Source organism: Crotalus tigris, unplaced genomic scaffold (assembly GCF_016545835.1).
Source record: "Crotalus tigris isolate CLP2741 ecotype Arizona unplaced genomic scaffold, ASM1654583v1 scf7180000017599.838750, whole genome shotgun sequence".
In the NCBI taxonomy this organism is placed as follows: domain Eukaryota; kingdom Metazoa; phylum Chordata; class Lepidosauria; order Squamata; family Viperidae; genus Crotalus; species Crotalus tigris.
In genome coordinates this window covers 608,543-635,565 of record NW_024096503.1, presented here as the reverse complement: position 1 = coordinate 635,565, position 27,023 = coordinate 608,543, and the positions used below count along the sequence as shown (strand labels likewise).

The 27,023-nt window shown below is 42.8% G+C and overlaps 1 protein-coding gene across 5 annotated transcripts in view; it reads left to right on the top strand.

The window, feature by feature from the left end:
* Window positions 1–27,023, top strand: part of KDM4B (lysine demethylase 4B) — a 245,295-nt gene that overhangs the window by 46,681 nt on the left and 171,591 nt on the right. The gene's annotated exons all lie outside the window — the stretch shown is intronic.

Below are 27,023 nucleotides of genomic sequence, written 5' to 3'. Positions count from 1 at the left end.
TGTTTGTGGAGTGTTGTTTTCTTCTTTCTAGTTCCTTGATTTCAGCCTAAGAGAGCAAACCAACTATATATATAAACAAAAGACCAAAACCCCACTCCTTTTTAGCACAAATGATGTTAACCTCGTTTGGGTAATGAACCACCTACAAGAAAACCACCAAGCTCAGAGAGCACCTGGGACCCCACATGTGAAAAATGCATAAAACTATTCTGCTCCCGGAAGCACTAATTTTGGTTTACTCTCTGCCTGAATTGAAACGTGCGTGTTTTAGGCGTTCTGTTTCTGAATGAAACGGGGTCCATTTTGTTCTGTGAGTCAGATGAGCAGTTTTGTCCTGTTGAAAGAAAAGTCTTCATTGTGGTTCAGTCCAAGCTGGGAATAAACATGGCGACTGCTTTAGGAAGAAGGTTGCAGTTTATTGAAGAGGAGAGCCAGACAGAAAGATGGCTCTGGAAGAAAAGAGAGAGAGCACATGTAGGGAGTGGGTTTTTATACCCTCTGGAGCCTTTTGTTTGGAGAGTTGATCCTGTGGCATGAACTTTGACCTGAATCTGAGTGTGCCCTTTGGCATCTGTGTGTTAATCCTATTATGTCCTGTCTTAGAGTTTGGGTGGGGTATGTAGATTTTAGGAGTCTTTGTTTTCCTAAGCTTCTAGTTGGGGGCTTCCAACCTTCCTGGATGGTTTATATCTACATTTCTATAGAGCTGGTTTCTGCTCAGGGGAGGGAGGCCTGGGGGCTATTAAAGAAAAACTGGGCCTGCTTTTCTGCCTCTTTAAGATCTTTTGAGGAAATATATTTTCCTGCCCTTTTAATATTTCCTTCTCTGGGGAGCTGACTTCCCACAGTCCTATGCACCAAACAAAACAGGGTTACTCGTGCCAGGCAGTTTAAATTCAGGAAACAAGAGGAACACCTGTCACTGAGAGAAAAGAGAGAGAAAAAGAGCGTGGATGTGGTCAGAGGGATGTGTTACGACAGTCTCAGCTGCAGCTACTAACGGGAAGAAAAATGGGAGCAGGCCGGATGTCCGATTAGGCTGCCTTGGGAATTGTACAAGGCAGAGAAGAGCCAAGCAAGCTTACTTGTTCCTGTCTGGGTTTTTATTTTGTCTTATCTGAAATCCAGAAACAGCCGCCAGTGTTTCTTTTCATTTCTGTCGAACCGTCAATATCTGAAAATGATTTGTCAGATTCTCCCCCATTTTTTTTCTGTTTTGTGCAGGCCTCTCATATTTAATATTTGAAAAGGACCAAGCAGACATCGCATAACTCATAAGACTGATGTGTTGGCAGTGGCTAGATTTTCTGTACTATTAAAAAAAAGAACACACATCTATTAATATCAGTCGGGTCCACAATATTTTGTTGGAGGGAGGGGAAAGAGGCCAAGGGTGGGGGTAGGCAACCTTGGCTCTTTTATGACTGGTGGACTTCAACTCCCAGAATTCCTGAGCCAGCATGGTTCAGCTTGGAAACCTCTCCCTGTCCCCTCAGCATGGCTGGCTCAGGAATTCTGGGAGTTGAAGTCCACGAGTCATAAAAGAGCTAAGGTTGCCTACCCCTGATCTAGGTGTATTTATCGTCTGTCTGTCTGTCTGTCTGTCTGTCTATCTATCTATCTATCTATCTATCTATCTATCTATCTATCTATCTATCTATCTATCTATCATCTAGGTCAGGGATAGGCAACCTTGGCTCTTTTATGACTCGTGGACTTCAACTCCCAGAATCCCTCAGCCAGCATGGCTCAGCTTGGAAACCTCTCCCTTTCCCCTCAGCATGGCTGGCTCAGGAATTCTGGGAGTTGAAGTCCACCAGTCATAAAAGAGCCAAAGTTGCCTACCCCTGGCCTAGGGCAACTGAAATGCCAGGGAAACCTCCCCAAATTTGGAAAAAGTTTGCCCCGAAGCCAAAGTTTCAGAAGAGATTCCTGCTTGAACCAGCCCTGATTTCTAATCTCCCTCTTTTGCATAGCTTTTGTTGTGATTTGTCAAAGTACCACCTTCAGGGCAAGCAAGAGACATAAAGGAGATAAAATGGTATCTATTAGTACTTAGCAGTTGTGGCTTAAAAAAACAAACAAACACCCAGCCACTTAAGTTTGCCTTTCAACCTGAGTGAAAGATGCTGTTTTATAAACCGAAAGGACGCATGGAAATAGAACCAAGAGCCAGATTTGGATCTTGATAAGCTTCCTTCCTCCTGGTCTAAACCGCCTTATCTGGGCTGTTCTCGCCTTGTTATGCGTGAATGACAACAAGGGGCCTGTGCTGATGGTTGTGTCTTAAGGCTTTTCAGGTAATGATATGAGTCCTTTCTTTTGCTTTCTCCCATTTCCCCTGCCCCAGCCATTCCCCCCCCCCAGACCAGGGGTCTTCAAACTTGGCAACTTTTAAGACTGGTGGACTTCAACTCTCAGAGCTTACTCAGGGATTCTGGGAGTCAAAGTCCACAAGTCTTAAAAGTTGCCAAGTTTGAAGACCCCCTGCCCTAGACATCACTAATTTTCACATACGAACCTTTGTGGGAAGAAGATAAAACAGAGTAGTAAGCCACGCTGGGAGAACTATTAAGCCCAGTCAATTTTTCTTTTTTGGAGATTTCAAAATTCAAAGTCACATTAGAAGTAGCTTCAGGTATTTGCCCAATATTGGAAAAATGAAAACTTACCAACTGAAGAAGTACTAATTAAGAAAATTCTAGAGTGGGCAGAAATGGATAGATTGACTTTAGAGATTAAAGAGAAAGGAGACTCAGTCAACTTTAGAACATGGGATAACTTTTACCAGTGGCTGGAAAAATGAGTCAGAGAGAAAGGAATGTGATATGTAATTTTGAATATATATCAGTAAGAAGAAGGCTACAGAGTGATTAATTAATACTGTATATGATAATTAACTGTATCTATTGTTGTTACTTAAACATATGTACCCAAACAATATGCTGTTTGTTAAATATTGAAAATGTTACCCAACCTTAACCCTAACCTCAATCCTAATCCTGAGCCCATTTTATCCCTAACCCTATAAAAACTAATAAAATTTATATTAAAAAAAGTGACTTTAGGTAGTCCTCGACTTACAATAGTTCATTTAGTGACCGTTCAAAGTTACAGTGGCACCGAAAAATGCGACCAGTTTTCGCCCTTTATCCCGAAGGTGCTTTTTCCCCGAGGCAACTGGACTTCCTTGTTTTTCTCTGAAGATGTTTCGCTTCTTATAACAGGAAGCTTCTTCAGAATCTCCATAGACTTTTCACACTTAACAACCGCTGCAGCATCCCCATGGTCGTGAAATGGGTTGAAAACTCGCTTAACAAACGTCTCACTTTTCACAGCAGAAACATCGGGCTCGATTGTGGTCGTAAGTCAAGGACTACCTGGTATAGTATTTTGGAAATAAGCGTTCCCCCCCGTCCCTCTTTTTTTTTTTTTTTGTTGCACCAAGAAAATACTGTATAAGCACACAAATAACTGGAGCCTGTTCCTTCCATGGGGGTCACACGGTGGAAAAACCCGGGCAGCAGACATAACCGCCGTCCAGTGATCGAAAGCACGCAAGCTTTGCTCCAAATATTGCTTGGAGTTGTTGTTTGTTTACATGTGGGAACTGTGGGAGTGCTTGTTGAGTGTGTTTGCAGCTCAGCTGTGAGAGACTCCATGGAGGTTTTCGTCTTGTTTGGAGTGGCTGCCAAGAGACTTGCTGGATGTATCTCATATTTCATTTGGAGTCCTTGCTGTTGCAGAGATGAGGTTAGGCCGGCCCCAATAAGTTGTTGTTCAGCAGGACTAGAACTCACAGTTGCTTGGTTTCTAGGCCACCACTAGACCAGGGGTCTTCAAACTTGGCCCTTTTATGACTTATGGACTTCAACTCCCAGGATTCCTCAGCCAGCATGGAGAAACTATGGCCCCTTCATGACTCACGGACTTCAATTCCCAGGATTCCTCAGCCAGCATGGGGGAACTATGGCCCCTTCATGACTCCGGACTTCAACTCCCAGGATTCCTCAGCCAGCATGGGGGGACTTTGGCCCCTTCATGACTCGCGGACTTCAACTCCCAGGATTCCTCAGCCAGCATGGGGGAACTTTGGCCCCTTCATGACTCGCGGACTTCAACTCCCAGGATTCCTCAGCCAGCATGGGGGAACTATGGCCCCTTCATGACTCGCGGACTTCAACTCCCAGGATTCCTCAGCCAGCATGGGGGGACTATGGCCCTTTTATGACTGGCGGACTTCAACTCCCAGGATTCCTCAGCCAGCATGGGGTGGACTATGGCCCCTTCATGAATTGTGGACTTTAACTCTCAGAATTCCTCAGCCAGCGTGCCTGCCTGAGGAATTCTGGGAGTTGAAGTCCACAAGCCATAAAAGGGCCAAGTTTGAAGACCCCTGCACTAGACAGACCAAAGCGGCTCTGCTTAAAGTGAGTCCTGCACACAGAAATGTTGTGGATGTGAAAAGAGCAAAGAGCATGGAAGTTGTTTTGATTTGTCCTCACTACAAGCCTGTGTTGAGGTGCTTGTGCATCCTGTCTGCTTTGACATGAACTGGTTTTGAAGATTCAGTACCACCGGGATGCCCTTGTCTGTCAGGACGCTGTGACCCGATTTCTTCAGCAATGTGATTTCCTAGTGGTGTGCTTGAACTTCAGGAAGGAAGTGTGAGGGGGACGTTGGATTCCTCTGAACTGGTTTTAACTGGGCAGAGGTTCTCCAGGACCTCAATGCCACATAATGAGCTTAGTTGTTATGTAAAGAAATTCTACTGTGTGTGATGACTAAAGCCACGTGAAATGGTTGATTGCTCTCAAACAGGAAGGGTTGCTACCATTCTGCAGCTTAACCAAAACCCTGCCTTACCTTTGTGTTATTCTGCATGAAATGGCAGTTGGCTATTTGCATTTTTAGTATTTGTGCCCCGGGACCTCCCACACAGAGAGACCCTTTGAGTGAGCAGGAAACATTTTACAGGGACAAAAGAGTAAAACACTTGCCATAAGTATTGATCTTCCTAGATGGGGTGGTCTTGTCATTCTGGAACTTCCTTTCCCTTCCCTGTATGCTGTCAACCAATTTTGTATTTTGGAAGCTTCAAAAGTCCTTGAAATATATTTCCTTTTCCCCACTAGGTGATGCTAGTTGCCTGGCTGGAAAAATCTTTTGACTGCACAGCTCCTTGATTAGCATTTGGTTTTAGCACAACAACAGAGCTGAGAAGCTGGCGTTTGGCCTTTCATTGTGTGTACATTCCAAAAGTTAAATTTTGTCTGGTTTAATATTCCAACATTTCAGGCACGACAGCAATAGATCGGCCCCGGTTCCAGCAAAATTTTTACTCTTAACTAAATTACTGGTAGTGGAACTGGGACTTTTTATTTGCCTAGGGATTTTTTTTTTTTTTTTTTTGCCAAACTGGAATCTGAGAGCATGCTTAATGAGAATACTGTGCATAGATTCTTTTCGACACAACAAACACGGTTTGGAATCGCAGCCAGTCAACAGCCTTGTTTGTTTTCTCCGTTGTAAACATCCAGGAATTAATTCACTCCTTCCCCCCCCCCCTTTGTATAAACGATATTTATGAGGGAGAAAAGGAAATGTTATAATATAGGTCCAACCTAAAAGCCTCCCAAAAATCAGACTTTTGACAGAACTTTTGTTTTGCATGCAGGAAAGATCACATACTGGTTGATTAAAAAAAAGGAACTCTATCTGAATCCCTGGAGTTAACAATCCACTCCAGACAGAGATCTTGTGCTACCTGACACCTAATCAGATCTGCCATAAGCAAGATGTTTGCAATGAAGGCATTATTTTCCCAACAATGCCAACTTTTAGACCTGTGGACTTCAATTTCCAGAAGGCTGGGGAACACATCTTAAAGTTGCATGTCTCTGCAAGGGTATTTATCCTTCCAGCTGAAATCTACTAACCATTGTGATCTTCCTTGCTCAAGTCATAAAAGAGCCAAGGTTGCCTACCCAAGAACTAGACAATCACCTGTCTTGCTTGACCAAGGGCTGGACTAGAAGACCTCCAAGGTCCCTTCCAGCCCTATCCTATCCTATCCTATCCTAGATTAACAGTTGCCATCCCAAACGGTCAGATAGCAAAGAGAAGACCAATTGCCACTTCCTGATTTGTGGGGGGGGGGACCTGTAATCGGAATGACCACTCCAGCAGATGTTGCTTTTGTACACCGGCCAAAAGCAGTCTTGAGAAAGATAAATTAACAAGATTAGTTAAAATCTGCCCTGGCCAGCGATAGACAGCTGGGGATTTCTGCTTTGAAATTCTCTGTTCCAGATTTTTTTTTTTTCCCCAGGGATGGGCAGGGACGGGAGAGAATGGAAAAATTAAAACAGCTTCCTGGCCAAGGACAGCTGACTTTAAACTCTGGAGCTGCAGTAGCACATTAATGACAAGATGAGCTGGTCTGTGCTGTTGATGAGAGAAGTGGGGCTTGACAAAGGACGAATGGTTTTTTTTTAGAGTAGAGTAGAGTAAAGTAGAGTAGAGTTGAATAGAATAGAATAGAATAGAATAGAATAGAATAGAATAGAATAGAATAGAATAGAATAGAATAGAATAGAGCCGAGGTGGTGCAGCAGTTAGAGTGCAGTACTGCAGGCCACTTTAGCTGACTGTGTTCAGCAGATCAGCGGTTCAGATCTCACCGGCTCAAGGTTGACTCAGCCTTCCATCCTTCCGGGGTAGGTAAAATGAGGACCCAGATTGTTGGGGGCAATGTAAATATATATATACATTGCTTACTGGTGTACACCGCTTAGAGAATGCTCGCACTTAAAGCGGTATATAAGTCTCATAAATAATAAATAAATAAATAAATAAATAGAATAGAATAAGAAATGAATAGAATAATAAGAATAGAATAGAATGGAGTCATGGAATGGAATAGAATAGAGTAGAATAGAATAGAATATACTGTAGAATAGGAATGGAATAGAATAGAATAGAATAGAATAGAATAGAATAGAATAGAATAGAATAGAATAGAATAGAATAGGAGTCGTGGAATGGAATAGAACAGAACAGAGTAGAGCAGAATAAAATAGAGTAGAATTAGAATAGAATAAGAACAGAACAGAACAGAATAGAATATAGAATGAATAGAATCAGAATAGAATAGAATAGAATCAGAATAGAATTAGAATAGGAATAGAATCAGAATGGAATGAATAGAATCAGGAATGGAATGGAATGGAATCTTTATTGGCCACGTGTGATTGGACACACAAAGAATTTGTCTCGGATGCATAAGCTCTCAGTATACATAACAAGCAACGAAGTGATAAATCACAGATCATAAGATAACAATCATAAATCATAAATGGATGAGCAGCTAAATAAATAGAAAAAATGGTGTGGTGAGCAGTCAAACATAGTAAAGATTTCTGGAGACACCGGAAACCTGACCGTCCCTGTTCCCATTCCCAAATAATCACATTTTGTTCCTGAATTCTTTGAGGGAGGGGCGGGAAAGGACATGATTTTTCCTTGATCTTTCTTATTTCTTCCACCAGTGGTTCTCAACCTTTTATTCAGCACAGCCCCCCCCCTTTAAAAATCTTTTGTGGCCACTGACATCCCCACCAAGACTTAACTCAAGATTTAAATTGTAACATTATTTCAAGCCTTTGTGGACCCCCCTGTGACCATCGGTTGAGAACCACTTTTAATAATGCTGTATACGGTTTTACCAGCAGGGGGAGCTGTTGGATTTCTAGACCTAGCCTAGGAGACAATTACGGCTGGCTGCCTTGTTTCTGATGTGGCTGTTAATGATGAGTGTGTCATTTTTCTTTGGCCTGGTTCTGCCCCTCTGGAATATTCTCTCCTCCCCTCATCCTTTTTATAGAGTCTTCAACCCTGATAATGATGATCTTGGAGAATGCCTCTGGGGAGTGGCTAGCCTTAGGAACTCCACCTCTGTGGAGGCCCTGCTCAGTGGTAATAACAAAGGCAAGGGCTGAGATGGTAATTTTAGGTAAGGTATCATGGTCCTTCCAAATGTTTTAAGGTAGCTCCTTCTCAGCAAAGCCCCTTCAGCAGGAGCTGTTCTGCCTATCAAACCCTGGAAAATAGTCTACACTGTGTAGAGGAAGCGTTTCAAACAAACCTCAAGGATTGGGAAGAATGTGTTTTTTGAAGAAACCTGAAGTAGGCTGGCAGGTTCTAGGTCAGGGGTCTTCAAACTTGGCCCTTTGATGACTTGTGGACTTCAACTCCCAGAATTCCTCAGCCAGCGTGCCTGACTGAGGAATTCTGGGAGTTGAAGTCCACACATTTTCAAGTTCCCAAGGTTGAAAAACACTGCTTTAAACCAAGGAAGGAAATAATAATAATAATAGTAATAATAATAATGATAATGATTGATAATGATGGTGATGATAAAGTTGGAAGGGACCTTGGAGGTCATCTAGTCCAACCCCCTGCTCAGGCAGGAAACCCTATACCATTTCGGACAAATGGCTGTGCAGTTTCTTCATAAAAAGTCCAGTGTTGGAGCATTCACCGCTTCTGGAGGCAGGTTGTTCCACTGGTTAATTGTTCTAACTGTCAGGAAGTTTCTCCTTAGTTCTAGGTTGCTTCTCTCTTTGGTTAGTTTCCACTCGTTGCTTCTTGTCCTGCCTTCAGGTGCTTTGGAAAATAGCTTGACTCCCTCTTCTTTGGGGCAGCCCTGAGATACTGGAAAACTGCTATCATGTCCCCCCCTCGTCCTTCTCTTCATTAAACTAGACATACCCAATTCCAGCAACCGTTCCTTTAGCCTCCAGTCCCCTAATCATCTTTGTTGCTCTTCTCTGTACTTAGCTAGAGTCACAATTTTAATTTTGCCATAATTTTATTTTTGCCCGGGATGATTTGGGAAGCTAAGGCAGCATTTCAGAAAAGTGCCAGTTTGTTTTTCTCTCATTTCGGTGTCATGTTTAGATCCAATCCAACACATTGAGCTGGAAGATTAGAATGTAAAGCCTGAGACTCCATTGCTTGTTGGCTCCGTAGGACTTGGGCTTTCTATACTTTTGTTATAAATGTATTTTTTTCCCACGGGTTGTCCTTCTGATGGAGCTCAATTCAAAGGGCCAGGTTATACACTGCTATTTTGGCGATAAACGCTTCAAAGCTGCCTTCCCTGCAGAGGACTTTTTTTGTGGCGCTAAGTAGTTGCTCTCCAAGCTTCCAAGTGGGAAGCCGCAGAACTCAATTGTTGTGTGTGTGTTTTTCTTTCTATAATTATAGTATACAGGGTTTTTTTTTTTTCATTCTGTGTTCTAATTACCACCCTTTTTTTTTCCTAGCTGGCTCTCGGTTCTCCTTTCAAATTGATAGAAACATATTTTATGCAATTTAAAACAAAGCATGTAAAACAATAAAAAGATTAGCCCACATTAGAACTTCTAAAACAAATCAATAGCTCCTGAGCAACGGAGCAGAGCCATCCAGAGACTTCTGTGCCAAGGTAAATAAAAATATTTTTTTAGCATGTGCCTAAATTAAAACACAGCGGGTATGTCCTTTCTCTGTGGGGGGGGGGGCAGGGCAGAAAAGGCTCTTTTATGGATTGATGCCCAATGAAAATGTACAAAATGTGGCCTCAATAGGAGCCTCTCCTGATTCCTGGCCCCCAGTCGTTGGAAGCTAAAACAAGAACCTTAAAGCTTGGCTGAGCGATGTTTGAGCTCTTTGAACAGTGTCTCTATACGTCCGTCTCGCCATTGAATTTTAATCCATTTTTACAGGTAGTCTTCAACTTAGCAGCAGTTCGTTTAGTGACCATTCAAACTTACAGTGGTACTGAAAAAGGTGACACGGCTGTTTTTCATACATAAATTGACAGTAACTTTACAACGTGCACGAAGGTGTATCCCTTTGGCATCACAGTTGTCCTTAAGACACTGTTTCCAAAATATTTTCATTCATTATCCACAACTGAGGCACAGGTAGTTCCCACCTTACAGCCATTCATTTAGTGCAGGGGTCTTCAGACTTGGCCCTTTTATGATTTGTGGACTTCAGCTCTCAGAATTCTGGGAGTTGAAGTCCACAAGTCATAAAAGGGCCAGGTTTGAAGACCCCCGAGTTAGTGACTGCTTGAACTTACAACTGCATTGAAAAAAGTGAATTGTGACTGCTTTTCATGCTTACGACCGTTGCAGCATCCCCATGGTCACAAGATGTAAATTCGGACACTTGGCAACTGACTCATATTTGTGACGGTCGCAGCATCCTGGGCCATGTGATCACCTTTTATCACCTTCTAATAAGGGAAGTCTTAACAAGCACAGTGATTCACTTAACTGTGGTAGTAAGAAAGGTCGTAAAATGGGGCAAAATTCACTTAACTCAGGTTCCCAATGGGGGGGGGAGATGATATTCCAGGGGGTGCGAAAACTTGGGTTTTCAATATTATGGTGTACATGCATAATTCGTTGCTGTTATTTCGAACCTTTGGAAGGGGTGCAAGAATATATCAGAAGTGTTCTAGAGGTGCGGGGTATAGAAAAGGTTGGAAGCCGCTGACTTAACAAATGCCACTCTTTGCAACAAAAATTTTAGGCCGCACTGTGATCATAAGCTGAGGAAGTCGTGTCTGACCCATCACGACCCAATGGACAACGTTCCTCCAGGCCTTCCTGTCCTCTACCATCTTCTGGAGTCCATTTAAGCACACATCTACTGCTTCAGCGAATCCATCCAGCCACCTCGTTCTCTGTCGTCCCCTTCTTCTATTGCGCTCCATCTTTCCAAGCGTTAGGCTCTTCTCCAGTGAGTCCTTCCTTCTCATTAGGTGGCCAAAGGACTTGAGTTTCAACTTCAGGATCTGGCCTTCTAAAGAGCAGTCAGGGTTGATCTCCTCTAGGACTGACCGGTTGGATTGCCTTGCAGTCCAGGGGACTCGCAGGAGTGTTCTCCATCACCATAGTTCAAAGGCCTCCATTCTTTGGCACTCGGCCTTTCTTATAGTCCAACTTTCATAGCCATACATTGCAACTGGGAAAACCATGGCCTTGACTATATGCACTTTGGCACTTACGCATTCGAAGCCAAAAACTGAATTCCCCTCCCCTGAGCACATAGTATCAAAGCACAATTCCCTCCTCCAATTAACAGTCATAAATCCCGTCCTCTACCATCTTCTGGAGTCCATTGAAGCTCACGCCTCCTGCTTCAGTGACTCCCTCCAGCCACCTCATTCTCTGTCATCCCCTTCTTCTACTGCCCTCAATCTTTCCCAGCATGAGGCTCTTCTCCAGTGAGTCCTTCCTTCTCATTAGGTGGCCGAAGGACTTGAGTTTCAACTTCAGGGTCTGGCAGCAGTTCTTCTAAAGACCAGTCCTGAAGATTACCTGTACTTTATTTTTATTTATTTATTAAATTTACATGCTGTCCATCTCATCCTCAATTTTCTAGATTGCTTGTCCAGGGATCACAATTTTTAATGATTGACAGAGTCACAGCTATGAGTACTAATGCAAGAATCCATGCTCTCTCTGTTCCGGACTCAGTTTGGGACATTTCAGGGTTCAAGCCACATTAGTAGTAGTAGTAGTAGTAGTAGTAGTAGTAGTAGCAGCAGCAGCAGCAGCAGCAGCAGCAGCAGCAGCAGCAGCAATAATAGTTCCACTGATTAATTGTCCTCACTATCAGGAAATTTCTCCTTAGTTCTAGGTTTCTTCTCTCTTGATTAGTTTCCATTCATTGCTTCTTGTTTTGCTTCTGGTGCTTTGGAGAAGAGGTGCCCCCCCCTCTTCTTTGGGGCAGCCCCTGAGATATTGGCTGCTATTATGTCCCCCCTCGTCCTTCTCTTCATTAAACTAGACATACCCAATTCCAGCAACCTTTCCTTATATGTTTTAGCCTCCAGTCTTCATAGGGCAGAATTGGTTCTACCTACAATGATATCCCCATTTCTGAGTTGAAAAGGCAGTTGGTAGCTTGATCAGCCATATGGACGTTGACTTCAGAGGATGAAGGAATTAAATCTCATCCCATAAAATGGACAGGAGGTACATTTGGTGAACCGCCGAGGTCTCTCTGAAATCTGGGTGTTGGAGGGGCTGTTTTTAATCCTGGAAGTGAGGGATGCGTCCAGCATCTATTTAATAATTAAATTTATATGGCTGCCCATTCAATGCATAAATCTGGGCAGCTAACAACGGGATAACAATAACTGCTCTGGAAGTGAGATGGATGATATCTAAATTGGATGGATGGATGGAGATAGATCAGGGGTCTTCAAACCTGGCAACCTTAAGACTTCTGGATTTCAATTCTGGGAGTTGAAGTCCACAAGTCTTAAAGTTGCCAGGTTTGAAGACCCCTGAAATAGGTAGGTAGGTGGGTGGGTGGGTGGATAGATCTAGATGATAAACGGATGGATGGACGGACGGACAGACAGACAGAAATAATCAGGTAGATAGGTAGGTAGGTAGGTGGTTGGGTGGGTGGATGGATGGATGGATGGATGAATGTTTCGCCACAGGACTCTGGACATTTGTTAGCATGTGTATTTTTTCCAGGCATTTACTGCAACCTTGTACAGCTAATCCTTGACTTATGTCAAGAATTGAGCCCAAAATTTTTGTTGCTAAGCAAGACAGTTGTTGTCCCATTTTATGACCTTTCTTAACACCATGGTTAAGTGAATCAACTGCGGTTGTTAAGTGAGTAACACAGTTGTAAATGCGGCTTCCCCTGTTGACTTTGCTTGCCAAAAGGTCGCAAAAGGGGGGGTCACATGACCCAGAGACACCGCGACCGTCATACATACACACCAGTTGCCAAGCGTCTGAATTTTGATCACGTGACCCTGGGGAATGCTGCAACGGTCGTAAGTGTGGAAAAACAGTCAGCAGTTACTTTTTTCAGTGCCGTTGTAACTTTGAGCCATCACTAAATGAACCGTTGTAAGTTGAGGACTACCTGTAATGATGATTTGGAGAGTGCTGCCGCCCTCATTTCCTGCTTTGGGGGCTTCCCATTTGTAACCCAGTGGCCCCTAGAGGTATCAAATGCCAAGCTAGACGGCTCTTTTTTGTTGCATTTAGTTAGTTATTTGATAAGATATGTGACTGTGGGCAACCGACACAATTAAAAACAATAAACAGTTGCAACATGCAGGCAGTCCTCGATTTAGGACCACAATTAGGCCCCCAAAATTCTGTTAGGTGAAACAGCTAAGTGAATTTTGTCCCATTCTTTCTTGCCAGAGCTGTTAAATAAATCACTGCAGTGGTTAAATTAGTAACCTGCTTGTTAAGTGAATTTGGCTTCCCCCATAGACTTTGCTTGTCAGAAGTTTGCAAAAGGGGATCCCCGGGACGCTACCACTGTCATAAATACGAGTCAGTTGCTAATTGACCAGGGGGATGCTGAAACAATCATAAATGTGAAAAATGGTCATAAGACTATTTTCCATGCTGTTGTAACTTCGAACGCTCACTAAATAAAACTATTGTAAGTTGAGGACTACCTGTATAAATTATAAAATAAACAGGGCTGGCTGGGGAATTCTGAGAGTGGAAGCCCACCAGTCTTAAAAGTGGTCAAGACTAGACACCACTGGTTTAAATTTTAATTTAAGCAGCAGAATACAATGCACACAATTGCTAACGTCATAACCAACTAACAGGGTCTATACCAGCCCCAGGTCCCTCAGCATAAGGACATGTTTTAAGAGCCTTTTGAAAGGCCAGAAAAATTGGGGGCCACTCTGGCATCAAAGAATGCAGTGATTCAAAAAGTGGGTGGTGCAGCAGAAAAAAAAATCTCCTGGGTCTCGTCAGGTGACATATCTTGGTAGATCTGATCCATCCCATGACCTGACGGGATTGATAGATGTAACCGGAGACAGGTGTTCCCTTAAATAACCTGGTCCCATACGCCACAGCTGATCATGGATGGAGTTTCTGTTACCGTTACAGTTTAAAATTGTGTTAAGTGCTCCGTGCCGAAGGCCCTATATTCATTGCAATATTGCAAAATGTAGCTTTGATAGGCCTAAATGTCTTTATACCCTGTTAATAAAAAATCTTAGTACCATCAAGCAAGCGAGCTTAACTTAAATTAACCAGTCATCGTGCAACTCCTTCTTCTTCTTCACATGAAAAAGAGAGTGGATGTTTTCAGTCCCTGCATTTTCAACCAGTCTCTTCAATTATTGATTGATGATTTTTTTTTTAAGCCTGCCAATGCACATTTGAGCTCTAATCCTTACAAAATACACCGGAGTTTATTTTAGTGTACAAAACACACAGCGAAATGTTAAAACAGCCAATGCATAATTTTAAAAGTGTTCCAATAAAACACGATTATGGTTGTGCTATATGCAGAGTATAATTACATTTTTGAACAGCAGAGGTTTTGGATGGATTTGTGTAATGGCTAGAAGAATAATTGGTTAGCAGATGTTAAATTTAGCCGTACCTTCCCTTCCATCCTGTCCATTGTAGGGGGATAAGCAGGTCACTTCTCAAAATTAACAAGAATGGTATGTCCATCTGACTAATTAAAAGGCTAATTAAAAAATTAATTGCAATTTGAATCGGTATAGGACACTTCTGCAGAATAGCATGCCTGAGCATGTTTGTGCGTGCGTGTGTGCTCGCATGCACACACACACACACACACACACACATCCCTATATTGGGAAGCTTGCAAATTAAATTTTCAATAGAAGAGAGAATAAAAGGAGAGACAACAAGTAAGGTATCTGGATCAATAAAATGCACAAAATAATTACGTAGGCTTGAGCTGAAGAAATCTTGTAATTGCACACCGCCCAGATTCATGCTGTGAGTGAAATGGGCGGTCTCTTAAATTGGATAAAAATAAATAACATTACCTCTCTGAGACTCTTTTGGTGTCACTGGGTGATTATATCCCCACAGAAAGTTTTGAATTTCATTGGGAGACCAAATGCACATGCACAGGTACACACACTCACACACACACCGATAGGTTTTCCTCTTTTTCAGTTTAAGGTACTGATCACAAAATGCGGGTTCTCTGCCAAAAGATTTGATAGCCTGTCGGATTTGGGGAGAGCTTAGAACAGGGGTGTCAAACTTGCAACGTCACATGACATGTCGTGATGTATCATGACTTTTTTTGCCATTGCCGGCAATGGGGCAGGCGCGGTTTCGCCATGACGCATCCGGCCCGCGGGCCACCAGTTTGACACCCCTGACTTAGAAATTGAAACCGGACTGTTGTGAAGTCATGTAATATGATTCAGAATCATAGAATAAAAAAACTGGTCTGGTGATTAAGGCAGGGCTTTTCAACCAGTGGTATGGGTACCACCTGTGGTACATTGGCACCTGGCAGGTGGTACGCGACCATCCTAGAAAAGTGCTAGCAGGGGAGGGGAATGAGCTGAACCGGTGGCAGCACTGCACAAGCCTGAGCGAGAGACAGCTGGAGCTGCAGGGCTGTCAGGGCTCAGCGGAAGCGCCAGGATCAGCGCCAGGCTCCAGCTGGAGCTCGGCACTGATCCTGGCGCTTCTGCTGAGCCCAGAAGAAGCGCTGATCAGCTGGAATGTTGCAGCATCTCCAGGGTCTCGTGATTTACATTCAGATGCTTGGCAACTGATTCATATTTATGGCGGTCACAGTGTCCCAGGGTCATGTGAAGTGACCAAAACCTGCTGCAACCACCCAACAAATAGGGGGGGAATAAAAACCAACCCCCACCCCCGCTGCCAATCCTCAACAGAAATGCTCACAACAATGAAAACCTCGGACAGGAGGAAGAGCGCCGCTGGGCGGGCAGGCAGGTGTCTCGCTCGGCTTGGGGGGCGCTTGGGGGGGGCTTGGGGGGCGCTTTTTTCAGTGCCATTGTAACTTCAAACAGTCACTAAGCGAACTGTTGTAAGTCGAGGACGACCTGTACTTCTTCACTTTTTTCCTTTTTTTTTGTCATCAAGTTTTTGACACCTTGCTAAGCGACTGATAATACTCGGATATTGCCATATCCTAAAAATGGTACAATGGGTGAAAAGGTTGAAAAGGGTTAAGGCACCAGGCTAGAAAGCAAGAGACCGTGAGTTTAAGTGCCATCCATGAAAGCCGGCTGGATGACCTTGTGGGAAAAAGAGGAGGAGGAGAAGGAGGAGGAGAAGGAAGGTGTATTGGATAGGCTGGATTTCTTGAGTTATTTGTAAAAGTAGTAAAGAGTAAAAGAGGAAATTGATCAAAGAGAAAAATAACAAAAAGAGGAATCACAAGAAGCCTGGGAGCATAATTAAGACTTCCCTAATTTCCTGAACAGGAGAAGGATCGTTCCGGTCTTCCGTCATGAAAGTCACTGTTCATTGGCTGCTGCCATTGACCCGACCTGCCCTCTGTGGTTTCAACAAGGCCTTTGGCCAAAGGTCTGGAACCTTTCTGGGCCTCCCAATATTTCGGAAAGGGGAAAGGAAAACCTTTCTCTATCCTTCAGACGAACTGGATTTCAGTCGCCAGTCCTTGAACGCAGGCTTCTGAATTGCTTCCAAAGAGCTCTAGGCTAGTCAAGAGTACAGATCATCAAGCATCATCGTCTTGAGCCTTTTCAAACAACGCTCTTCAATTTCTGCAGCCTTCACCAACTCATGATTACATGTCAGAATTGTCCAGCTCTTCTCTTGATTTCAGGGGAGGAGGAAAAAAACCCCAACCCCTTCAACAATGTCAGTCATTGGATTCCAGCGTTGGAAGGCTGTTGAATTCCGTTTCGATCTCAGCTCAATCAAAATTAAAAGCAGGCCTAACATATGGCTGCCTAGCCTCCGCTTGAACCCATTCGGTGGAAAGGAACCCATCGTGCTTTTCAGCGATTGGCAGGCTAACTCCCACTTTGGCTGCCCCTGGAATCTTTGGGGGTGGGCCGTGTATGTTTGATGAAGAAGAACGGGGTGGACACGGCTATTTTAATTGCCACTTGGATGAATTGGAAAGGATCCCGGGGTAAAATGGCAGTTGCTTGATGAGATAAAAGAACTAGGCTGCGTGGATACGGGAACGATCCCAGCATGGTTTATAAGCCTTTTTCTGGACTACGGACCGGCTTAGACAAATGGCTTCTGCTTCGGTTAATAGATCTTGCCAGATGGTTAGACTAAATTGCAGCTTTTGGTTGTTGTTGTTGTTTTTTAATTTTTGGGAGAGGCAAAAGTGTGACACAAGCCCATGTTTAAAATGATTTTTTTTCCCTCCCGCACTGGAAAGATTTAGGTGATTATGTCACAGTTGAGAGTTTCCCTACTATTTTCTGTTTTATAATGGGGTTAATCATAATCATAATCATCATAATAAAGTTGGAAGGGACCTTGGAGGTCATTTAGGCCAACCCCCTGCTCAGGCAGGAAACCCTATACCATTTCGGACAAATGGCTGTCCAGTCTCTTCTTGAAAACATCCAGTGTTGGAGCATTCACCACTTCTGGAGGCAGGTTGTTCCACTGGTTAATTGTTCTCACTGTCAGGAAGTTTCTCCTTAGTTCTAGGTTGCTTCTCTCCTTGATTAGTTTCCATCCGTTGCTTCTTGTCCTGCCTTCAGGGGCTTTGGAGAATAGCTTGACTCCCTCTTCTTTGGGGCAGCCCCTGAGATACTGGAAGACTGCTATCATGTCCCCCCTCATCCCTCTCTTCATTAAACTAGAGCAGGGGTAGGCAACCTTGGCTCTTTTATGACTCGAGGACTTCAACTCCCAGAATTCCTGAGCCAGCATGGCTCAGCTTGGAAACCTCTTCCTGTCCCCTCAGCATGGCTGGCTCAAGAATTCTGGGAGTTGAAGTCCTCGAGTCATAAAAGAGCCAAGGTTGCCTAACCCTGGACTAGACAGACTCACTTCCAGCAACCGTTCCTTATATGTTTTAGCCTCCAGTCCCCTGATCGTCTTTGTTGCTCTTCTCTGCACTCTTTCTAGAGTCAAGAAAGAGTACAGAGAGTGTGCTGTGCTCTACTTGAGGAAGCAAAAAGAATGTGACACCTTTTTTTAGAAGATTGGCAGGAATGTCTGCGGATGACCTGAGGCTTGATTTTGTGCATGGCTGTGGTTCATTGAAACAATTTTTTTTTTGTTTCCTTCAAAAGCAAGGAAAAATGGATGGCAACCCTATCAAGTAGGACAGCAGTTGCCAAAAGGCAGAGTCGGATTGCTCTAAACCCAAATAGTTGATGTTAAGGAAAGGCCTGGGGATCAGGTAGTCCTCAACTTACAACCACTGTTGAGCCCAAAATTTCTCTTGCTAAGCAAGACATTTGTTCAGGGAGTTTTCCCTCATTTTATGCCTTTTCTTGTCAGAGCTGTTCAGTGAATCCCTGCAGTTGCTAAGTGAATAACACGGCTATTAAATGGATCTGTCTTCCCCATTGACTTTGCTTCTCAGAAGATTGCAAAAGGGGGTCATGTGACCCCAGGGCACTACGACCGTCATAAATATGTGCCAGTGTCCAGTGCCTGATTATTATGGGGTTAGGAATAAGGTGGGGTCGGGTTTGGGGTTGGGGTTTTCCGAAATAACATTCTCAATATTTAGCAAACAGCATAATGTCTGGGTTCATGTGTTTAACAAACAATAATAGATAATAGTTAATTATCATAAACAATATGTTAATTAATCACTCAATAGCCTTCTTCTTGCTAATATATATTCAGAATTACATATCACATTACTTTCTCTCTGACTCATTTTTCTAGCCATGAATAGAAATTATCCCATGTTCTAAAGTACACCGAGTCTTCTTCCTCTTTTATCTTTAAAGTCCATCTATCCATTTCTGCACACTCTAGAATTTTCTTAATCAGCACTTCTTCAGCTGGTAAGTTTTCATTTTTCCAATGTTGGGCAAATACAATTCTTGCTGCTGTTAGGACGTGTAGTATTAAATATCTGCAATCTTTCTCATCATTAGCTCCTATTATTCCTAACAAAAATAATTCTGGTTTAAAGTCTTAATTTGTTTTTTTAGTCATTTTCTCCAACCATAAATGTACTTTAACTCAAACCCTTTTTGCTTTAGGCCGCAGTGTTTCTCAACCTTGACCATTTTAAGGCATGTGGACTTCAACTCCCAGAATTCCACAGCCAGCAATGCTGGCTATGGAATTCTGGGAGTTGAAGTCCACATGCCTTAAAATGGTCAAGGTTGAGAAACACTGCTTTAGGGTGGTAATAAGTACCTGGTCTTCAATTCAGTGCCTGAATTTTGATCATGTGACCTGGGGATGCTACAACAGTCATAAGTCTGAACAATGATCATAAGTCACTTTTTTCAGTGCCGGTGTAACTTTGAACGGTCACTAAACAAAGTGTTTGTAAGTCGAAGACTACCTGTCCTGTATCTCTGATCTGTGGAAGGAAGATTGTAGGAAAAGATCGCTAAATGAGTTAAAACGATAGAAATAGGACGAAATTCTGGGCCGAAGTCTACTTATACATTATTCCTCTTTAGTGACACGTAGAGTGGACAAAGCTGGCTGGGCAGCACTGGTCCACCAATAAGATGTTTTTTCTCGTTGAAACGTTGTGTGCAGAGTGTTGTTTCCCCTGCAAAAACCTGTTTCGGGTTATTTGGATTGGAGAAACAATTTCATGGTATTGACGCCACAGTAAACATTTGAAAGCTGCCTTTCTCTGTTCCGTTTGCACAGTAGTGTGAAGAGAAATGGCCAAACTCTGAGACCTTAGCAAAATTTATTCTGTATTAGGCCTTTTTTCTTCAGATACAGAACCTTTGCATAAATGAGCTTCAGAACGCATCCTGAGCTGAGTGCATAAAGAACAGTCCCAGTGTGGTACAGAGAATTAGCACACACAAACAAGCCTTTACCCATTATTCGCACAGTGGCATGACTTTTAGCTGGCTTGTGCCAAGTGAAAGGGGCAGTTTGCATATATCAGCTGGCACAGGACAGGAACAGCTGTTCCACATTGCTGCCATTTTACGGTCTCTGTCTCTCTCTCTCCCTCCCTCCCTCCGTCATTATTATACATTATTATATATTTAAATTTTATAAATGTAAACAGAATAAAAGAGTTGGAAGGGACCTCAGAAGTCCTGTAATCCAACCCCTCTGCTGAGGCAGGAAACCGTATACCATTTCAGACAAATGACTGTCCAGACTCTTCTTAAAAACCTCCCGCGTTGAAGCTTTCACAGCTTCTGGAGGCAGGTAGTTCCACTAATTGTTCTGTCAGGAAATTTCTCCTTCATTTTAGGTTGCTTGTTTCTTTGGTTAGTTTCCATCCGTCTCTTCTTGTCCTGCCTTCAGGTGCTTTGGAGAATAGCTTGACTCCCTCCTCTTTGGGGTAGCCCCTGAGATACTGGAAGACTGCTATCCTGTCCCCCCTTGTCCGTCTCTTCATTAAACTAGATTCCAGCAACCGTTCCTTGTATGTTTTAGCCTCCAGTCGCCTAATCATCTTTGTTGCTCTTCTCTGCACTCTTTCTAGAGTCTCAACATCTTTTTTACATCGTGGCAACCAAAACTGGATGCAATATTTTAAGTGTGGCCTTACCAAGGCATTGTAAAGTGGTATTAACACTTCACCTGATCTTGATTCTATCCCTCTGTTAATGCAGCCTAGCACTGTGTTGGCCTTTTTGGCAGCTGCAGCACACGGGTGGCTCATCTTTAAGGGATTGTCCACTAGGACTCCAAGATCCCTCTCACAGTTACTACTATTGAGCAAGGTACCCCCTATACTATACCTGTACATTTGGTTTTTCTTGCCTAAATGTAGAACCTTACTTTTTTCACCACTAAATTTCATTTTGTTGGACAAGGCCCATTGTTCAAGTCTGTCCAGGTCTTCTTGTACTTTCTGGAGTGTTGGCTATTCCTGCCAGCTTGGTGTCGTCTGCAAATTTGATGTGTTCCCCATCTATCCCTTCATCCAAGTCATTGATGAAGATGTTGAAGAGTACTGGGCCCAGAACAGAGCCCCGGGGCACCCCACTACACACTTCCCTCCATATAGATGCAGTTCCATTGAGGACCACTCGCTGAGTACGGCCGGTCAGCCAGCTACGGATCCATCTGGTGGTGGTTCTGTCTACCCCACATTTTTCTATCTTGTCAAGTAGTAGGTTGTGATCTACTTTATCAAATGCCTTACTGAAGTCCAAGTAAATTATGTCCACAGCATTCCTCTGATCCACTAATTTTGTCACTTGGTCAAAGAATGCAATAAGATTTGTCTGGCATGATCTATTTTTGACAAACCCATGTTGGCTTTTAGTAATGACTTTGTTTGCCTGTAGGTGTTCGTTGATTCGTTGTTTGATTATCCACCTACCCCACATTTTTCTATCTTATCAAGTAGTAGGTTGTGACTAGATGTACCTGATTCCTGCGACCGTTCTTTGTGTGTTTTAGCCTCCAGTCCCCTAATCCTCTTAGTTACTCTTTTCTGCACTCCTTCTTAGGGTCTCAACCTCTTTTTTTTTTTAATCACAGCCATCTGAACTGGTTGTCAGTGTGATCTTAACCATCTATTAATGGGAACCGACAATTTGGAAAGTCTGCTTGTTCTTTTCAAGAATGTTATAAATTGCTTAGCAGTTCCTAGAGTCCCCTTGCTTCTTTTCTTTCTCTGCATCATAGGAGCATGAAGTTGGAAATAGCTAGGTAGACTATCACATTCAGCCACCTGCTCTGCGCCAGAATCCAACTTAAAGCACCCTTCAGTTGAACATCTCCAGTGAAGGAGAGAGCTTTTGTTCAAGTAATTGGTTTCGCTGCTCTTTGGGTCTTACTGTTAGGAGGGGTTCCCCCCCCCCTTAACATTTAGTTGGAATCTGTCTTCCTGTAACTTAAATCCATTATCTGTGTCATTATCTGTGTCTAGAATAGGTCTCCATCTCCTCCAGCATGCCGTCATTTCAAATATTTGAAGAGGGCTGACATAATCTCTCCTCAGTCTTCTCTTTCCAAAACGTGCCTAGATTTTTTACAAAAGTTGTGGAGTCAGGAGACATTTTCAAAATGTATCTTTGGGGGGGGGCAAGAATGAATTTCCAAGTGAAGTAAAATTTGCTTTCCCTTACAGTCAGGATCTCGTGTAGGATATTACTTCTCTTACGCTTGTAAGGTTTTATCTAACAAGCATTCAGCAGTTGATAACATGGTTGTTTTTGTTTTTGCCCCCACTGCAAACTTATTAAATTTCCTCTTCCGGATTAAAAGATGTAGGATTCTCTTAAAAAAAAAATCTATTGGCTCAGATAAATGGATTAATGATGATTGTAGTTTTTGCAACAGCTAGTACATAGAGGATAGTTCTGTCCCGAGTCGTATTTCTTATAAGAAGACTTTTATGGTTTGGACCAGGGGTAGGCAGCCTTGGCTCTTTTATGACTGGTGGACTTCAACTCCCAGAATTCCTGAGCTATCATGGCTCAGCTTGGAAACTTCTCCCTTTCCCCTCAGCGTGGCTGGCTCAGGAATTCTGGGAGTTGAAGTCCACCAGTCATAAAAGAGCCAAGGTTGCCTAGTGGGTTAATGTCAACTCTTTGCACCATTACTTTAATTTTATTACGTTTTACAAGCTCACTAAATGAAAGAACACAAAAAACCCCAACCAATTTGATAGGATCGCATAACGCACTGACAAATGCCCTCCTCTCGGTTTCAATACATGACATCAATAACTGAATCCTGCTGTGATCTGATTGGCTCATTGCCAAAACAAGATGACACCCGATTGGCTCTCTAAACACTCATGCTCATTGGCTACCATCAGATGAAGGAAAGCTACCTGATATCAACCTAAGCAAGTTGTGCTTCCTTTATCTGGTTATTTGGCTATAACTTTTCATAGAATACAGTACAGATAATTGAACAGACTATGTTGCGTTACATTCTTGATTAAATTATCTTTCCATTGATATATAATATTATAGTACTACTCCCCCCAAAAAAGTGGTGTTATTAGCCATCAAACCTCAAAAATTCGCTTTTCCCAAAAGGTTTCCACAATTTTGGCCACTAGCGTAGGTAAGTAGCCCTCAACGCAACTCATTCAAAAGTGCCATTGTTTTACTTTCCTGGATATACTGTTCTTCTTTTCAGCAATTATAGAATGTTAAAAGCTACGTAGGACCTCTGTTTCCCCAAACCTTGTGCAGACACTGTGAAATTAATTTTTCACTTCCCACCCCAAGTTGGACGGAAGTGACATTTGTAGAGGCCTCCAAGTTGCACCCTTTGCACTTGGCATTTGCATTTTGCTAGAAGAAGGTCACAGGGAGGTGGAACAATCCTAGTTAACTACTATGGAGAGGCACCGAAGCTGGGGGTAACGCTGGCAATAAAGAGATGAGAGGACAAAAGCAGAGAGGTGCACGTTGCCGGAGAATTGTCAGATTTTGAATTTCTCTTAGAAAAACTCAACAATGGGAGGTTGAGCACGTTGAAGCAGCGGGGGCTAGGTGCTATCAATCCAAAATCACACCAGCACTTACTTCAGTATTTCCTGAATTTTTGGTTTTCCATTCTCCTTCAATTAAAGACGAAGGCAGACAGATCAGGCGCAGGAAGGACAATTATTTATTTGTGAAAATAGGCGTCCGCTTTAAAAAAACAAAAAAAAGGGACTAAGCCAATCCATGTTGATTTCTTTTTTCATTTTACACGTCCTTTTGCTTGTTTATCTTGTTTATTTGAGATTTAATATAGGATCAGGTTTTTTTTAGGTATTTCTGCTGTGCCCTGAAAAAACGTGGTCTCAGAAGCTTCCGAAATTCGTCACTCTGGGTGGGATAGAAGAGAGAAATCTGTGAATGTCATTTGGGTAAAAATCGAAATAGAACGGTTAACGAGGGAGCAATTACATTTGAATAAGGCAGTGTTTCTCAACCTTGACAATTTTAAGGCATGTGGACTTCACCTCCCAGAATTCCACAGCCAGCAATGCTGGCTGTGGAATTCTGGGAGTTGAAGTCCACATGCCTTAAAATTGTCAAGGTTGAGAAACACTGGAATAAGGAGTGTGGTGGGCTCCTTGGCGCACTCTGAACTTGATTGCTTTCTTTGCAGATGTTTCAGTACCAAAATAGGTAACCTCATCAGTGCTAGAAGGGAGTGGGGTTTGTGGAGAGGAAGAGGATGACCGGGGGGGGTCCTTGGTGCTCTCTGAACTTGATAGTTTTTCTTGCAGAAGCTTCATTACCCAACTTAGAATAGAAGAGAATAAAACTGGAAGGGACCTTGGAGGTCTTCTAGTCCAGCCCCCTGCTCAAGCAGGAGAACCTATACCATTTCAGACAAGTGAGTGTCCAGTCTCTTCTTTAAAATCTCCAGTGATGGAGCGCCGACGATTTCTGAAGGCAAAGCTGTTCCACTGGTTGATTGTCCTCACTGTCTGGAAGTTTCTCCTCAATTCCAGGTTGCTTCTCTCTTTGATCAGTTTCCAACCATTGTTTCTTGTCCTTCCCTCTGATGCTTTGGAGAATAGTTTGACCCCCTCTTCGTTGTGGCAGCCCCTCAGATACTGGAACACTGCTATCATGTCTCCCCTATTTCTTCTTTTCTTTAGACTAGCCAGACTTAAGTCCTGCAACCGTTCTTCGTATATTTTAGTCCCCAGGCATTGGATCATCTTAGTTGCTCTTCTCTGAACTTTTTCCAAGGTCTCAACATCTTTTTTTTGTAGTACGGTGACCAAAATTGGTTGCAGTATTCCTGTTGTGGTCTCACTAGGGTTTTATAAAGTGGGACTAATTAACTAGTTAACATCATCCATGCTAGAAAACTGGCTCCCTTCTGGGACTGATGATGTTACACAGTTTGGTAATGAAATGTCTGCAAGAAAACAGCCAAGCTCGGAGAGCATCAAGAACCCCACAGTTGTCATCGTCTTCTTCTTCTTCTTCTTCTTCTTCTTCTTCTTCTTCTTCTTCTTCTTCTTCTTCTTCTTCTTCTTCTTCTTCTTCTTCCTCTTCCTCTTCCTCTTCCTCTTCCTCTTCCTCTTCCTCTTCCTCTTTCTTTTTTTCTTTCTCTCCTCCTCCTCTTCCTCCTCCTCCTTTTCCTCCTCCTCCTCCTCTCCACAAACTCCACTTCCTTCTAGCACTGATGATGTTACCTTGTTTGGGTAATGAAACGTCTGCAAGAAAACAGCCGTGCTCGGAGAGCATCAAGAACCCCACAGTCCTCCTCCTCCTTCCTTCCATCCTTCTCCTTCTCCCTTGAGCTATATCTATTCTCCTCAATCTGCGTCATTCTCTTCAATAGGGAGTGCAAGTAGAGAAAACAGAAAATTGGGGTTTGTTTTGTTCTGAGAATCAACATTTTAGCAGTTTCAGTGCTCGAAAACAAGACACCCCCCTTTAAAAAAAACAAACAAACCCAAGGGGCTTTGACATATAGATGAGAAGGTCCCCAGAGAACAAAGCTCTTGTGGCTTTGATGTGCTGCATTTCTGAAACTTCTGCCTTGTCATTTTTTTTTAAAAAATATGATTTACGATTTAGCCTTTGTATCCTGAGACGGTTGGCCCGTCTCCTTCCTCTTTCTTGACACAGTCGTTTAATTTTAAACTCAACGGGCATTTTGGTTATTTATTTTCATTGTTCCTTGGCAATAATTTTCAGCTGTTAGACAGGAAAATTGTACTCAAAAATGCTGTTTCACACTTTATTGTTTGATGATGTGGAGTGATAGAAAATAACACATTTGCTTGCCTTTATAGTCAGATAATTATTCACATCCATCACCCTATTCTAAGGGAATAAACATCACCCAAAAGAAATTGCACTATTAATAGCATTCTCTTCAGTAAGAATAAGAGGTGTTTTTCTTGTGGGACTGTCCAATTAAGAGGTCCCAGGAAAGCAATGATAAAGCTTCTGGCTTTTTGCTAAACCAAGGATTTTATAATGTCCTCCCATTTCAAATAGCAGAGTGGATTCTTAGGCTGTGAATCAATGAACAAGATCCAGAATAGTAAAAGAAGGTAGATATTTCATTAAAGCCAAGCTGAGATATACCCAACTCCTTTCCTTCGCAGATAAAGGGCTGCAGCTGTCATCATCCCTGCTCATTAACTGTGCTAATTAGTTTAGTTAGATTAGGAGTCCAGCAACATTTATAAACCGTGGTTTCGCTTGTATATTTGTTCCACTTTGGGGGCCGTTTTCCCCCCTAGCTACTTTCATCAAAATATCAAATAATTAACATTGACAGTGAGAATTGCACAATTATGGCCCTTAACCTTTTAAGTCCCAAAATGTTACATGAAAGTGTTGAAGGAAAAGTCTTCATCGCGGTTCAGTCCAAGCCGGGGATAAACAACATGGTGATTGCTTTAAAAAGAAGGTTGCAGTTTATTGAAGAGGAGAGCCAGACAGGAAGATGGCTGTGGAAGGAAAGAGAGAGCGAGCACATGTAGGGAGTGGGTTTTTATACCTTCTGGAGCCTTTTGTTTGGAGTTGTTCCTGTGGCATGAACTTTGACCTGAGTCTGAGTGTGCCTTTCTGGTATTCTGATGGTGGTGGGTTAATCCTATTATGTTCCAAGGGTCATATCCTGCTTCCCTGTGGCTGTGGCTGATGACTCTTAGATTTTTTGGTGTGAGGGATTGTTGATTCTAGGGATCTTTCTTCCTAATCCCAGTTTCCTGATTCCGGTCTTCCTGACAAGATAATTATATCTGCATTTCTGCAGACTTGGTTTCTGTTTGGGGCAGAGACTTGGGGGCGGGGTTGGTTTCTCAATTAAAATCCTTTAGGGAAACTGATTATCAGAGCAAAGGTTTAGTTTAGGTAGTTCATTTAGTGAACAGCAATTCATTTAGTGACCGTTCAAAGTTACAATGGAACTGAAAAAGTGATTTCTGGCTATTTTTTCACACTTACGACCATCGCAGCAACCCCATAGCCATGTAATCAAAATTCAGACACTTGACAACTGGTTCATATCTATGACGGTTGCATTGTCCTAGGATCATGTGATCCCCTTCTGAGAAGCAAAATCAACGAGGAAGCCAGATCATGGGCAGTTCCA